Source organism: Gopherus flavomarginatus, chromosome 9 (genome assembly GCF_025201925.1).
Source record: "Gopherus flavomarginatus isolate rGopFla2 chromosome 9, rGopFla2.mat.asm, whole genome shotgun sequence".
Classification (NCBI taxonomy): domain Eukaryota; kingdom Metazoa; phylum Chordata; order Testudines; family Testudinidae; genus Gopherus; species Gopherus flavomarginatus.
The window spans coordinates 80,553,008-80,569,940 of NC_066625.1; the positions used below are offsets into that span (position 1 = coordinate 80,553,008).

At 45.1% G+C, this 16,933-nt stretch overlaps 1 protein-coding gene and 1 long non-coding RNA gene across 2 annotated transcripts in view; one reads left to right on the plus strand and one right to left on the minus strand.

The window, feature by feature from the left end:
- LOC127058035 (F-actin-capping protein subunit alpha-2-like) overlaps positions 1–16,933 on the minus strand; it is a 348,126-nt gene that overhangs the window by 60,919 nt on the left and 270,274 nt on the right. The window lies entirely within an intron of this gene.
- On the plus strand, positions 24–1,652 carry LOC127058039 (uncharacterized). Its single transcript, XR_007776262.1, has 2 exons — positions 24–88; positions 1,458–1,652. It is a non-coding gene; the product is annotated as an uncharacterized LOC127058039 (long non-coding RNA).

The window sequence follows — 16,933 nt, forward strand, 5'->3', positions numbered from 1 at the left end:
GCCACACCGCGCCAGGCCCTAGGCGCAAGGAGCCGGCCCCCTGCCTGCACGGCCAGCCCCAGCCCTGCCTCCTCCGGCCGGACCTGCGGTGGGGCGGGGCCTCCTACGCTCACAGCCTTTGCGGGGCTTGGGGAACGGGGGGCGCTGTACAGCCCATGTGGTGGGGGAGAACCAGCCTTCTAGGGGACCCCGTGCGGGCCTTACCCCCCCCCCAACAGAGACACAGCCCTCGGAGGGACCCCTGACCGCCGCCCAGTTCCACTGCTCCCAGCCAGACTGCAGACTGACCCCTCAAACCCACCATGTGAGCTGTAGGGTGCCCTCAACCCCCAGAGGTGCAGGGAGCACCACACTTAGGCCTGTCCCACCACCAGGCTACAGGGGCATTTGGTATAAAGTTAGGGGTGCCAGTTTTGGTTGGATGCATTCCTGGAGGTGTCATGACATGACCTAATCTTCAATTAAAGGTTAATCTTCATTCCTGGAGGCTCCAGCACAATCCTAGAAGGTTGGCAAGGCAACCCTATATAATGTGCTCAGGTTGTCCCAGCACCTTCCAAAGCTAAAACAACAGATACAGGGGCTCCTGACAGAACAAGGGGTAATGGTCTCAAGTTGCAAGAAAAGTTTTTGCAAGTTTGGAAAAACTTTTTCACTAGAAGGGCGGAGAAGCACTGGCATGGGTTCCTAGGGAGGTGGTGGAATTGCCTTCCTTAGAGGCTTTTAAGGTCAGGCTTGGCAAAGCCCTGGTTGGGATGATTTATTTGGGGATTGGTCCTGCTTTGAGCAGGTGGTTGGACTAGATAGCTCCTGAGGTTCCTTCCAACCCTGATATTCTATGATTATAAATCAGGCCCCTAGTGAGTGACACCACTCACACAAAAGGCAGACTTTGCCTTCTCTCTCAGGGGAAGAGTTTTCCTCTTACTGATGCTGGGTCAGCGCTGCGCATCCTGCCACATGCCAATAGTAACACGTCCCAGAGACAGCCACTTTTTTCTAACACTGAACAAGAAATTTAGAGTTAAGAATAGAATTGTCCTTAAACTACTCATTCTCTGCAGAGCTGCTTAGAGTCTCCCCAGCCCACCTGCTTGGCCTCCTGGTACAGTTTTAAAGAAATAATACACCCTGCCACACAGATCTTTCCTGTCCTGTACACCCCATACCCCTTTGAGCTCTCCTGTGTACCTCCTTTGCCCCCAAATACCTTTGTCCTCTTGCTGGACCCCCTAGGTTCTCCTTTTCATAGCCTCAACTCCAAGGTTCACGGGATATTGTTGCAGAAGCCACTGGACTGGCCAAGACTCCCTCCCATTTTCTCCTTTCCAGTTGCTCTTCCAATTCCCGCTCTGTCTCTCTCAAAGGGAGAAAAGACTAATGAAGTATAGTCATAGGTGCTGGAATTATGAGTGCTGCAGCACCCCCTGACTTCAAGTGATTTCCATTATATACAGGATTTACAGTTTGGTTCAGTGGCTCTCAGCACCCCCACTATAAAAATTGTTCCAGCATCCCTGCGTATAGTTGGGGGAAGATGCTGTAGGGGTCTGCACTGTCTACTTGCTTACCCCACTAACAGCCATGGGGGAAGAACAGCTACGTGCAGGAAGGAGGTGAAAATGAAAAGGATAATAATTCTAATCGCCTGCCAAGAAAAGTGAGAGGTGCCTGCTAGGAGCCCAGCAGATGTGTTGGAACCCACCTCAACAGCCCTTTGACTGACTTCCCTCACCTGAGCCAGACTATTGAACCATCTGGACCTGCTTATGAGAGTAAAGTTACTCACGTGCTTAATTGTTTAGAGAGTGCCAAAAGCACTTCCTGCCTGGCAAGGTTTAGGGGGTTAAAGGCTGTGATAGTGAGTAATGACTAGTACAAATACATACCTGGGAACCATTACTTGCTAACTGTGGAGTTCAGAATGCCTGTACTTCCTCAGCAACAGCTGCAGTTCATGCCATTGCAAATAAATGAGGGAGAAGATGATTTTCAAACATCTACGGGTACACGCATGTGTAGGGTTTTTTAAAGTCACATCTTCCCATTCTCATTCAGAATCATGGGGCTCGATTCTGCAAATGGTTCTGTGCAGGCAGACCACAGCACCCATGTACTTCATGGGGCTCTCTGTGGGTGCTGGAGCTAGCTCTTGAAATTGTTTCTGTTATCATTATTATTGCAAATGTTTTGCAATTCACCATTCACAGCAACTGGGCAGATTTCCTAAAAGCTTGGGCTACATTGAAAAACATCCTGTTTAGAAACTGTTCTTCATTTTCTGTACATGTCATATGTTTGGGGGGCGGGGCGGTCAATTATCTTGTTTTGCTTTGTTTTCCCTTAGAGTCACTGTCCCGAAAACAGATTGGGCTAACTTTATCCCTGTTATGCCCATTTATTCAAGAAGTAAAACAGGGTCAGTGTGGCCCATTGTGTTACTTAAAAACTCATCTGCCCCTTATTTCTCTACTACTTTCTGACAAACAATTGTTTTTAATTACAGCGTGCAACAGCTGTCCAAATATAAGACGAGGTGCCCAATTTAAATTGGTATTATCATAGTGTAAACTTTAATATATACTTAAAAATCTTGTGTTATTAATATCAACATTTTAGCTCATTAAAACTGGAAGAATTTTAGACCCATACATTTGCTTTTCATTAACCACACTGTTGTTTACTTAGGCCCTGAACAATGACAATGGGCAGTTGGTTTCACTTTGGTTTATAGTTAGTGTCTAGCATTACTATTTGTTAAGCGCTGACATCTATAGATCCAGAGAGTCCCTGCTCTGAGGAGCTTACAGTCTGAGGCCCCCGTTCTACAAATAATTGCACATGTGCTTAATTTCAAGCATGTGAGTAGTCCCATTGGCTAAACCAGACAGAATAAACAGGATGAACTGACCAGCTCATAGTAGGGAATGCCTGAGCCAGGACTAGTCAATTTCACTTTCAGGTTCCTAGATTATCAAATCAAAAGGGACAATTGTGATCATCTAAGCCAGTGGTTCCCAAACTTGTTCTACCGCTTGTGCAGGGAAACCCTTGGTGGGCTGGGCTGGGACGGTTTGTTTACCTGCCGTGTCCGCAGGTTCGACCGATCACGGCCGAGGGATGTACTGACCACTGCTTCCAGCAGCTCTCATTGGCCTCAAGCAGCGAACCATGGCCACTGTGAGCCGCGATCGGCTGAACCTGCGGACATGGCAGGTAAACAAACCGGCCCGGCCCTCCAGGGGCTTTCCCTGCACAAGCAATGGAACAAGTTTGGGAACCACTGATCTAGGCTGAGCCCCTGCATAACACATGACATGGTACTTCCCTGAATTAATTCCTGTACCCAACAGACTAACAATTATATTAGCCAAAACAAAAGATCCATCAACTCTCCCTCTTCTTATTTAAGCACAAACTGGCAATAAGCTAGTGTTGGGGTGAAGAGGAGAATTCCTCATATTATAGATACAATATTGCACACTTGGCAAGGGCTTTACAGGGGGCTTTCACCTTCCTCTAATTGTCCTGCACTAATGTGGGGTTGTTTGGGTTTTTAACACTGGAGGGTAGTGCCTATATCTGGGAAGGAGGGAGGGAGCTGTCATTGAAATGAAGAAAAGAGAGACTTTTCCTATTAGGCTTTATGATGCCATGACAACTTTCTAAGGTTAGTGTGTCAGGGTAGTATTTAAAAGTGAGTGTCACAGCACTGTGCCAAACAGAGATACTGATCTTTAGCCCTCTGCAACATCCCACAGGGGAGAAGCTGAGACACAGCAGTGAAATAATGCCTGTTTTTATAGAGCTTTCCAGCCAATCAGGATGCTGCATCAAATGCCACCCACTCTATAATAAAGCCACATTGTGTTTTTATGGGAATTTCTGCAGAGTGAGGAAGTACTGACATATGTAATGGGCAAAAGACCCCTGAATTGTCTGAAATGGTCTTTGTTCCATCTGCTTCTCCCTACTTGCCTTTGTAACAATTTCTCAGTTTCTGATGTGGGGCCCCAGTTTGTCTCTATGTAGGAAGAAAAAAACAGCTGGACAGGAGGTCAAAGTGGTGATGCAGACTTTTCCGAAATGTTTGTGTGAGCAGCCTTTGCATGATTTATTGTTTGTAAACAGTGACCTCAGGGCTGGCCCCAGCTGCTCTATGAAAGCGTGCCAGCTGCTGCCCCACCTCAGATTTCCCTTTGTGTGACACTGTTGTTTTTCATTAAATGCAGTGCTCCTCCATAGGCAGGAGTAAGGGATGTGGGGGTTTCCAGTGTGACAGCCTCTAGCTCATGTCACAGGATGCAGAGCACCAAACTGTATCTTATCAAAAAGAAGTGCCCCTATCCCCTACTACCTTAGCTGGGTTCTGCCAGAGCAAACTGCTCCATAACATTGTTACATTAAAGTTTCAGTGCTGTTCACTTAAACTGTCCAGTCACACGCCCTGTTCTTTATGCAACAGCAGCAGCTCTACTCCTGGGTTCTGAAAGTACCATGCTCATCTAGAGGGACAGGAGTATGTCACGTTGTTCTCCTTCAGCTGACTCTTCCTGGTGGACTCTTCAAGAAGCTGTATCCAATGGGTCTCAGCAGAGGGGGGTCACTGCCATACGAGGCTTTTGGGGAAGGACAAGGAGGTAAGAGGGGGATTGTCACCATCACAAACAACAGCATCGTTCAGTAAAACAAGCTAATAAAAGCATTAACCAGGGGTTAGGTAGTAAATTCCTTTTAAAAAATCGCTGTTGACTATTTTTATATTATTCATGATATTGCTGAGATCAGAGGCCAGTAGTGCTGGGCACTGGACATACACACAGTAAGAGACAGGCCCTGTCCTGAAGAATCCACGCTAATAGACCTTGTTTATTCACCGCCCAAAATTGTGCTAGGTGTTTTACAAACCTAATTAGAGGGGTTCCTGCTCGTAAGTGCTCATAAATTCAGGCCTTGATCCTGTAATGATTCCATAGATGTGGATCCATGTGCCCAGGCAGAGTCAAGAGCAGGATTGGGACCTAAGCACACAACACTCAGACAAAGGAGTGGGAGAAATGATGGGACCAGCGGATGCATCACACTGAACTTATCCGCATTGTTTTTGGCTTATGTGAATAGCTTTGAAGGGAAAGGTTAACCATACTGAACCACAGTCATTCTTGCTTTTAGGTGGAGTAAGGCATGGTGGGCCGGGGAAACATCTCTAGACCACAGGGACAAGGTATCATTGTACATAAATCCTTACACTCCATTTCAGTCTTCTACTGATATGCTATCCTGGTGCAGGACTTTAAAGGGGCACTGTCAGTGGCAGTTTAGGTTTTGTAAAAAACAAATTTAATAGAAAACCTAAGATTAAAGAATATAAAAAGTTACAAAATTGCTTACAAACCCATTGCAATTGAAGCAGGTTTATTCCTGAAATATTCTTCTGCAGATTTGCTACAGGATTTGTATCATGCATTCTTGTGCTGTCACCTCCTGCTTTCTGCTATCTGAGAATGATAAAGCAGCCAGCTGGAGATCCAGGATCTGTCCCATGATATTGACAGTGCCTCTGTCACCTGTTCCCGTTTGTTTTTGTTGCTATTGTTTAATTTTCATTTCTGCCTCTGCCAGATGTTTCCATCTCCTAAAACCCGAGGTTCAAAGCCAGTAAGGCAGATTAACACAGTGTCACCACCGAGTTCCTCTGTTAAACAAGGCACAGTCATGCCAATGTGTTCAGTGTTAAATGTATTGCAGGCGGCATGGAAATGATGTAGCTTGAGATTCTCCTTGTTTGCTTTTTGTAGTTTTATAAAGTAATTTTTTGTTGTTGGGATGTGCTGACATGATTGATGTGGGACTGTGTTGTAGAATGAAGGCAATGAAGTTTTTATCCGTTTGCGGAATGTAGTTAACTTCATTTTACCTCTGTCCTTCCAATGATCTCTTTCATGTCCTCCTAATAATCAGCTTCCATATCTAGCTGGGACTCACCGGCCTCCGTTTCCAATGCTCATTTCGCCGTTGGCTGGTTCCTTGTGATTTGTTGTATATTCTTTCCTTGCACTCAGTGAATCTCTGGTCCAGTCCTGCTTGGAAATCCGCATCACCACAGAGGTAATTGAGTCTGGAAATGGGTCCTGGTAAAGGATGTAGTTCGGAGGAGGGATAGCTCAGTGGTTTGAGCATTGGATTGCTAAACTCAGGGTTGTGAGCTCAGTCCCTGAGGGGGCTATTTAGGATCTGGGGCGAAAATCTGTCTGGGAATTGGTCCTGCTTTGAGCAGCGGGTTAGACTAAACAACATTCTAAGGTCCCTTCTAATCCTGATATTCTAATTCATTTGTCCAATCAGCTCAGCCTCATAAACCCCAAGGACTACACAGGCCAGGCTCTAGCTTTTGGAATGAGCACTGAGAGGTGGGCAGACATGCAGAGCTGGGCCAGTGCAGAAAGCTTTAGAGTGCTTTTAGAGAATGTGCAGGAATAGGGTTTAGCACCTGATCCAAAGGCCACTGACTGAAGTCAACAGGAATCTTTCCACAGACGTCAGTGGGTCAGCCCCTTCATGTTGCCATAAGGAAATCATTATGCACTTCCTTTCTCCTGCTGCCAGACGCTAGCAGCATGCAGACGGGGCAGGGCTCCGACCCAGCACTCCATGATGCACACCCTTTGGATGGATAATATGGATTTGAATTTCTCACTTGGTAATTCAACTAGTTGTTTTGACAAAGGAGAAAGAAGATGATCGTCTCTCACTGTGGCCGCCTTTAAGCCTTTAAATTATTTGGTGCCTGGACACCCCATGTTTATTCTCCAGGGTCTCCAGTCTGCAAAGCAGTAGGACATTATTCTGGGCCAGAATATTGGATAATGCAAAGGAACTATTCCAATTCTCAATTGAATTTGAGTTATTGCTTTGTTAGGACAGGTTGGGTTGTTTCCTCATCTGTTCCACAGAAATCTCAACTAATACATGGCTTTCCCTGTTCTAACAGGGCACAGGGCCCCTACCTTGTCTTCAGTGAACAAGGGGTTAATCCCAGTTTAATTTCCCCCTTACTGAATTTTAGGAGAAATAATATCTAAACCCTGCTCCAATTTTGTTTTGAGCTGACACAAGGTATTTAATGCAACATCTTGCTCACTGGATGGCTAAAAAGCCAAACCAATAACCCTGTAGAGAAGTGCTATCCTCATTTTACAGTTGGGGGACTAAGAGATTAAATAATTTTCCCAGGTCACACAGGCGGTCTGTGGTGAAGTAGGGAATTAAATCTGGGCCTTCTGGTCTGGTACCCTGACCATCCTTCCAACTCTGACTTGGTTGTGAAATGAGCTGATGGTCCTTTGCTGGGAAAGCACTTGGTTGTACCAAAATGGGCTTTTTATACTCTTTCCCTTTCCCCTCCTACAGATCAGCAAATGAGGGGAAATATGCTTTTATTTCAAAAGGCCTTTTATTGATTATTTCATGTTCTGAATGTAATAAGTCTTTTAAAACTGTATTGTATTATAAGCTGCCTAGCAAATTTTTATAGATTGGTGCCATACAAACAAACTGAAAATACGGTCCCGGAATTTGGAATTGGGTCTGCAATCCTAGCTCTTTATTTGCAAGATGCTTGGCAATTTGGGGGTAAGTGCATTTGAAATGAAGAATCATTAATACAGGACAGCTTTGGAAAGCTCCCTCAATTATTTTATGCGGTTTCCAAGGCTTTTTCTCATGGCTGATTTGCTGCTATTTCAAATACCATTCGCCTAATTTGGGAAGTGTTCCTGGTTCCTGTTCTGGAATTTGTGATTTCGCAATTGCCATCAATGATGTCACATGGTCTGTTCTGAAGGGAACAGAAACAAATAAGAGCCAGTGGGAGTCTGAGCCCTTCTGAAATAAACATCTTGTCTGAAGAATCTGTCTCCAGCTCAGTAGTGCTATCTGGGCTCAGCTCATCAAAGAGGAGAACGGGCAAATTGTTTCTTTTTTTGAATTTTAACTAATACATGGCCTTCCCTGTTCTAACAGGGCACAGGGCCCCTACCTTGTCTTCAGTGAACAAGGGGTTAATCCCAGTTTAATTTCCCCCTTACAGGTGCTGAGGGGAAGGGTTATAAACTGGCTGCTTTAGAGACAGAAGGGACAAATGCTATTAGAAGGGAGGTCTCTATACTCAGCAGACCATATGGAAAGTTCCTGGTTTCCTTTCTGAGAGTAGCTGACTTTACTTTCTTGTTATAAACACTAACCTGTGAGGAAAAGGCCTTGCTGATTACAGGGTTTTTTTTCCATCCCTGCTGAGCTATTCTACCAGCTTACACCTGTTCAGCATCATTTAAAAACCAAGCTTTCAGGCCTTCTGTAAAGCACCACACACACTCTGAGGCTATCGAAAGACATTAAATAATGATAACATAATTACATATGGGATCACTTCTGAGAACAGGAGATTTCCATATTGATGGAAAGCTGGCACATCCTGTACAGAAAAAGCAACGCTGTTTGAGATACACAGAGCTAATCCTGCCCAATGTTCCAGGCCCTTCGATGGCTCCCTGGCAACACCACTGCGACAATGCTGCTGCCCAGGGTTGGGCATGGGCAGGATTTGGAGGGGGCTCTGTAGAGAAAGGACAGAGGATCCACAGCTGGCTGAATCCCAGAGTCATGGCAGGGTGGATCCCCACAGTGCTACTTCAGCCATGGATCGCCATGTTCTGTGGGTAGACTTTGCCCCCTCAGCCCCCCTTCTGCGCACCAGCCCAGTGCCCTGAACAGCTAGTTGAGATGGGAGCTGGTTGGAGGATTTGGTTCTCGCAGAGTGAAAGCACTTTTCATGTTCAAAAGGCTTTGCAGACCTTAACGAATCAATCCTCGGAAGCCCATTGTGAACAAGGGCACCATTATCATCCCCCTTCTCAAAGTGGGGAAAACAAGTCCACTGTTGTTCAACAAGTACTTATTTCTGTGCAGCAAACAGAAATCAATGCAGAAGTGCAGTGAAGCCCTTACAAAAGAAGACATCTGTTCAAAGGCCGGTCTTCCAGTACACCATGCAGTAAAATGCAATAGAGACATGAGAAAACCAGCTTTGTTAAATGAGGACCTGATCAAACTCCATGTTGCTAGCAGAGGTATAAATCCAAGGAATGAGCATATCAAAGATGGTCAGATTGTCAGGAGACTGAGTTCACAGGCCAGATCAGAGACTATATTGCAAAAATAGAGATTAATCCTCTTTCCAATTACATACAGCACAATCATCAACTAAGAGTCAAGTAGGAGTCCAACCAGCCAAAGTGACTGATAGCTTAGATGTGACCTGAGATCCATTGTAAGATCTTGTTGCTAACCTGGAGTGAATGGCCCAGATCCTCAAAGGTATTTAGACTCCTAACTTCCTAACTGGAATGTAAGCTAGGAGCCTAGATACCTTTGAGGATCTGGGCCAATGTCCTTGGCAATGAAATAGTGAAATATGCAATGCAGCTAGATTTGGAAGAGTTTGATCCTTCATACATTCCAAGTTAACATAGTATTTGGTTATTATGGTTTTTATATGACCCCGTAAGCATGTGTGGCTCTGTACAGTCAGTGTTGCAGCCCCCAGAAGTCTTGCAATCTATGTATATAATATAATAGAATGGCAGGTTTCTTAAATAAAGATCAGGAGGAGCATTAAAATGTAGTTGCAAAGAGATTCTCCCTTTGACAGGTTCCTACAATATTGCTCTGTGGAGACAACGTCACAGTGTAATAGTCAAGGATAAAATGCAGGCAAAGGGAGGACACCAATAAAAGCACAAATCTTTGTTTAGTCTGGATAACAATAATCTGAGAACACAAAAGCCGATTATGACTTCCCTTCCACTGCTTTTCTGGCTATTCATGCAGTAAGTACAGTCTGGCCTGGTTAAGTGCCACCTGACTGAAACTGACAAATAATTCATGTCATGTTTTAGATAATTTGCAGATCGTGTCCTTAGACTGTTTTTCTTCATCTCAGCTGCATAGACTAAACTAACCGGCACCGTAGCTGCAAATCTTGCATTCTCAGATGGGTTGAGGACTTATTGATGATGTTATAGTGACTGCCAAGTAGCAGGACTCTATCCAGAATTACGAGTGACCTGGATATGATGAACAGAATTGCATTTTAACCCTTTTTTTGTACTGACTCTTGGATTAGCTGAACTAACTGGTTATACTTGATCTGCTGCCATGTCATCTTGTTTTGTCGTCCCATGAGCTAAACAAGGTCAGGGCAAAGCAGTGTTTTGAACAGGAACATAATGGAACAGCTATGCACTGCAGGCAGTGGTGCTTCTGGCACAATAGGTGGTGCTCTTCCCTCTGAGACTGTACCTGCCCCAGGATATGTTAGTTAGGGGGTGCTGTTTTTTTGAGAATTATCAGACTCCCAGATAAAATGATATGCTAAGGAAGAGTCAACACGGCTTTTGTAAGCAAAAACCATGCTTCACGAATCTACTAGAATTATTTGAGGGAATCAACAAACATGTCAACAAGGGTGATCCACTGGATACAGTGTACTTGGACTTTCAGAAAGCCTTTGACAAGGTCCCGTACCAAAGGCTCTTAAGCAAAATAAGCTGTCATGGGATAAGGTCCTCTCATGGATCTACAATTGGCTAAAACAGTGTTTCCCAAACTAGGGCCGCCGCTTGTTCAGGGAAAGCCCCTGGCGGGCCGGGCCGGTTTGTTTACCTGTCCGATCACAGTTCCCACTGGCCGTGGTTCACTGCTCCAGGCCAATGGGAGCTGCTGGAAGCGGCGTGGGCGGAGGGACGTACTGGTTGCTGCTTCCAGCAGCTCCCATTGGCCTGGAGCAGCGAACCGCAACCAGTGGGAGCCGCAATCAGCCGAACCTGCGGACGCGGCAGGTAAACAAACCAACCCGGCCCTCCAGGGGCTGTCCCTGAACAAGCAGTGGGCCTAGTTTGGGAAACACTGGGCTAAAAGATAGGAAACAGGGTAGAAATAAACGGTCCATTTTCATGGTTGAGAGAAGTAAATAGCGGGATTCCCCCAAGGATTTCCACTTAGACTAGTGCTGTTCTACATATTCATAAATGATTTAGAAAAAGGGGTAAACAGTGAGGTGGAAAAATTTTCAGACAATACAAAATTACTCAAGATAGTTTAGTCCAAAGCTAATGCCACTATATAAATGTATGGTATGCCCACACTTTGAATACTGCATGCAATTCTGGTTGCCCCATCTCAAAAGAGATAAAATTGGAAAAAATACAGAGAAGGGCAACAAAAATAATTAGGAGTATGGAACAGCTTTCATATGAGGAGAGATTTAAAAGACTGGGATTGTTCAGCTTGGAAAAGAGACAACTAAAAAGACATATGATAGAGGTCTATAAAATCATGAATGGTGTGGAGAAAGTGGCTAATGAAATGTTGTCTAACCCTTCACATGAACCGTGGGGTCACCCAATTAAATTAATAGGCAGCAGGTTTTAAATAAACCTCAGGAAGCACCTCTTCACACAATGCACAGTTGACCTGTGGAATTCATTGTCAGGGGATGTTGTGAAGGCCAAAATTATAACTGGGTTCACAAATCATTAGATACGTTCATAGAGGTTAGGTCCATCAATGGCTATAAACTAAGATGGTCAGGGACACAACCCCATGATCTGAGTGTCCCCACACCTCTGACTGCTAGAACTTGGGACTGGATGACAGGGGATGGCTCACTAGATAAATTGCCTTGTTCTGTTCATTCTCTGAAGCATGTGGCACCAGCCCACTGTTGGAAGACAAATACTGGGCTATGGCCGTTCTTATGTTCTTAAGTGCTATATACGAGGTAGGTATTATTATGATAAGCAGGAACCTGCCAGCACTTCGTCCCACACAGCTAGCAGGACCCCCAGTACCAGACTAACTGGGCACAGGGTGAGACAGGGAGACATGTGACAGGCACTAGGCCATCAGGGTTCTCCCCTTTAACAGCAGTGACACTTTATTAATTGAACAATGTGTACAGCTGCCACCCAAGCAATGACATCACTATGATGTGCTGACATTTCACTGGAGTGGCAGGGCCTCTAAACCACCTGGCAAAGCACTCCAGGTGCATTTCCCCCCATCCCATTCAGGACTTGGTGACACTTAGGAAGTTAAACCATTAAGCTAATGGGCTCTGAGGGCTTGTGTACAGATTTGTCCCAATGTCAGCCATTGTTGGATAGACATCAGCATAGCTGCACAAGTGCCCACCCCTAGGACAGGTAGGGGAAAGTGCTATGAGCCACAATTTGCACCTGTGGCCAGCCAGCAAGAGCTGAAATCCCCAGCGTGGACAAGGCCTAATATTACCTCACTGCTGCAAAGAGAGGCCTGCTCTGTAGTTTGCTGTTGATTTTTTGTTTTAAAGTGGGGAGAGGGATTTTTCACTTTGATATTAGAAATACCAAGTCTTGCTCAATCTGCTTATTGCTGGACATCTCTATGGATGAATGGAGATCTAGTGGTATTATGCTATCACCAGAATCAAGGGAATAAAAAGGGAGCCACTGGGAAAGGATTTTTAGTTAGACTCCTTAAAACTCATTGTTAGCTTCTATTTAACTTAAACAACTGGCAAGTGCTTGGGAGAAAAACTTTCTTTATGGAAGATTCAAGTCTATCACCAACCCTCACTTATGCTCTAAGGAAGCTTCCACTTCAATTTTAAAGCTTTGCAGCAAAAATAAGGGAAACAAGTCTTGATAGTCCTAATATAACAGACAGCCTTTCTTTTCTTACTAAACTTTCAGGCTTCCTTTAACCACTATAAAAATGAGGGGCAGGTCACCTTTAAATCAGCTACATAAACGTAGCTTTTCACTACACAAATTGCCACTTACGCCATCCTCTGGTAGCTGCAGTTTCTGCCTACCCCTTATTTTTGTCGTCTGAAATGCCACTTAAAATATTTTCAGCACCAAACCCAATACGGCCGACAATTTCCAGAAGGGATCACTTCAAATAAGCTTTGTTCTAAAGAGCTTGCCTGCCTGGCGCTAAACATCTGCTGTCACCGCAGCTCGCATCCCACAGGTGCTGCACTGATAACAGATTTATTGCAGCCAGAGCATAGGAGATGAAAATGTCTAGTCCATAACATTTTACTAGTCTTTTTCCTTTAGGGTGACCAGATGTCCTGATTTTATAGGGACAGTCCCAATTTTTGGGTCTTTTTCTTATATTGGCTCCTATTACCCCCCATGCCCTGTCCTGATTTTTCACACTTACTGTCTGATCACCCTATTTCCCTTCCTCCCTCCAAAATATGTTTGAGGGTGATTTTAATGCTCATGAAAGCAAAGAACTAATGGTTCTTCTTAGAGCCAAGCATAAAGCAAGCGTCCTTCCCACAGCTTTGCTACTGCGCCTCAGTCCCAACCTTCAGCATCCTGCCCAGATCTGCCCATACTTCTCAGTCCTGACCTTCAGTATCCCTTGCTGTTCCTATCCTGAGCCCCTCAGACGATTAAGCAATATTCCTCAAACCTGATCTACTAATATCCTGTCCCGAGTTCAGCATGTGGCTTTGTCCAGTGCGCCCCAGTTCCTTTGGCATCCCTTGCTATTCAAGTCACTCAGTATTAACCCACTCCCCTGTAGCTGTCTATGGAGTGGCAAACGCCGGCTCCAGAGGGAATCTATCCAACATTCCATCTCCTCTGAATTCAGCTCATGCTATTTTCCACTTTATATATGGCACCTGGGGAACTCAAAGATCTTTACTGGCCTCAGTGGAGTAAGCCATGGCATAGCCCCCGAAGATGATTAATAATAATACTGAGCACTACACTGCAACATCACAGTGCTTCTTAAAAACAATCGCTCTCTGATTAAAATCATAATCCGTCCCATTTGACGGAAGGGAAAATCCCCTGATAGGGAGTAAAGTGGCCCCGGCTGAGTCAGGTGTAAAGGGTGGAGGAGTTTTGCTTAGAGATCTGTGTGTTCCATATTGGATTAGCAGACTGAGAGGTAAATCTGAAAGGAAATTAAGCAGGAAATAAACAGCCCACAGGCGAAAGAACTAGGTGGACTCTATTCACTGGACAGGGGGGCTGCAGTGTGACTATCCTGTAGGCCCAGACTGTGCTCCTTGCAGGTGCCCTGGGAAGAAGAAATTGCACCTTTTCCCCAAAGCTATCCACATGTGCTAAGTTATGCTATCATGGAAGGCACCACCCTCTGCTCCTGCTCTGCATGAATCCCTGAAGATTCCCTGAGAAGCCATCACAAACAACTCCTCTGCATCAGCTCACGGGCCTCCTGCCCCCACCTTCATCCACCTGCTCCATTGTACCATTCTCCCAAGGCATCCGTCACTGGTGGCTGCCCCTTGATCCACCCAGGAAGGGAGTTTCACAGCACGGAGGGAAGGACAGCATGGAATGAAGCAGATACTCAGGCTGTATCAACTTTTCCAAGTATTCCCCATGGGGCTTGTAGGGGGATGATGAATGTCCAGCTGGCCCTGCACCAAGACCTTCCCCTTCTGCCCTACCTCACCCTCTCTCTAGCAGCAGAGTGCTGCTCTCAGTAGGATTTGGGCAGAGGGGTGCAAGTTGGGGATGGGGTGGGTTTTGTACTTGAATCCTTTGAGGAAGACTCAGGAAGCTTTCTAGATACAACAGTGGTTTTTCAGAAGCCACTGACCTACAGAGCTCTGGAAGCAAAGGGTGAAATTACACGGTCAAGTGGATCTGTAGGTTGAAATCCAGGCCCAAGTGTTTCAAAAAGGCGCCAGCATTCACTTGTTAATTTCTTCCATCACCAGAGGGAGCCCTGTGCAGAATTCAGAGAAGTGATGGTTATTGAGCTATATACAGTATTTCCTTCCTTCAATAACTTGCTCATATTAACAGAGGAGGCTAATGACAGCTCTGCAGGGGCCATCAGATGGAGATTAACTCAGTGACAAGTCGAAGCACTATGTAGTTTGCAGAAATAACAACAGGGCTGCCCAGAGGATTGAGGGGGCCTGGGGCAAAGCAATTTTGGGGGGCACTTCCATAAAAAAGGTTGCAATACTATAGAATACTATATTTTTGTGGGGGAGCCCCTGTGGGTCCCGGGGCAAATTGCTCCACTTCCCTCCTCTCCCCCCCGGCCCCTGGGCTGCCCTGAGTGACAATAGCTTGGTGAATGTAAATGATATACAGTGTTTTATAATGCCAGATTCTCAGTTAGATGTGGGGTTGGTTTATTTATTTATTTATTAGCTGGATGGCCCAGCCCAAGTGCTACTATTATATTCTTTCTGGATGGATAGTGCATATCTGTTCTAGTTCAGAATGAGCCCCTACCTATGCACCCTGCTTTCTGAGGATTATCCCCCACCCTCGGGTTCATAACCAGCATCACATTCAAAGCCTATAGGCAGCGGGAGATATGGGACTTTCCATCTGCCTTTCTCTGAGATGAATCTCATTGAGTTATTTTTGGCCTATGCTTCCAGTCTCCTTAGGTTCCTTTGTATTATCTTCTGCTCTCCCTGGGGTTTGCAATTCCTTTCAATTTAGTGTCACTGTTGTAAATGTTGTCAACCCTTCTTTAGAGTCATTAATAAAAATGTTAATCAAGACCAGATCTAATGCAGATCCCGGCAATTCCCCCTACTAGACACTTCCCTGAAACTCAATACTTAACTGTTTAGCATGGTTTTTTGTTTGCAGCCCTTCAGCACCCTCACTGTTAAAAAAATTGTGCCTTATTTCTAGTTTGAATCTGTCTGGTTTTAACTTCCACCTATTGGTTTTTTATGTGCCTTTGTTTGCTAGATTAAAGAGTCCTTTAGTATCCGGTATTTTCTCCCTGTAAAGGTCCTTATACACTTGAATATGTTCCACCTACTGCTTTACCCTACCCCACACTGCCTTAGCCCTGCAAGCTGTGCTATATAGATGCACCCCTGCTGCAGCCATGTGCACACTTCAGTGTATGGACCTGGAGCAGCTTGTAGCATTAGGCCCTAGTGTTATCATTCTACCCAAAACCGGCAGTCAAGTTTGTCTGGTGAGATTCATTCCCTCCAAACCACAGATGTGCCTACAGTTCACAGATTCCCAGACACTTGGTGATTTTTGATCTCTTCATGTTTGATCCATTATTGATCAATTAAAGGCTCAGTATTGTTTTCACACCAATAGGCGTCATTCTTTACTCACTACACTTTGGAGTGTAAATCCAGAGTAACCCCGCTGCAATCAATGGAGATACACAGATGGAAAATGGGTATAAGCAACTGGGGAATTGGGCCCAATCTCTTTTTTAATATCTCTTGAGCAGGTCAGGCAAAAATAGCATCACAAGCAATATCTATAATCAGTTGTTTGTCATGTGCCTCCAGTCATTCCCTACTCCAGTCAGATCTCATCTCCCAGCTGACAAGAAACCCAACTAAGCCAAAAAAGCTGCATTACCTAATTCTGTTCTCCACTACGTGAGGCCCAGAATAAATGACAAATGACCTGCTAGAGCAGCATTGAAACTGAAGATGCTGATTGGCTAGCAGCTCTTAGTTTACTACATCTAATGTCCAGTTGCAGAGGATGAGCCAAACACTCAGGTCCCTGCTCAAAACATTCCCAATAACACTAACAGGAATTTTCGTGAGTAGAAAACATCTCTGGATTTGGCAATAAAGGCCAGATCCTGTGACTCAACAGTGCTTCATCGAGCTACACTGTATTTCCTCACCCATAGATTGCCTTACATCTCCAGTCATGACCAGGACATTCTAGGCTGGTATAGCACTTAACTTCCAATTATCAGCAAGAGCTATGCTCTTGTAAACTATATTAAGCTTGTAAATCTCACACACACCCTGAGAAGGAAACCCAAGTACCAAGCAAGTTCTGTGAGACCAGGCTTCATTATATGGCCCGCTTGGACTTGG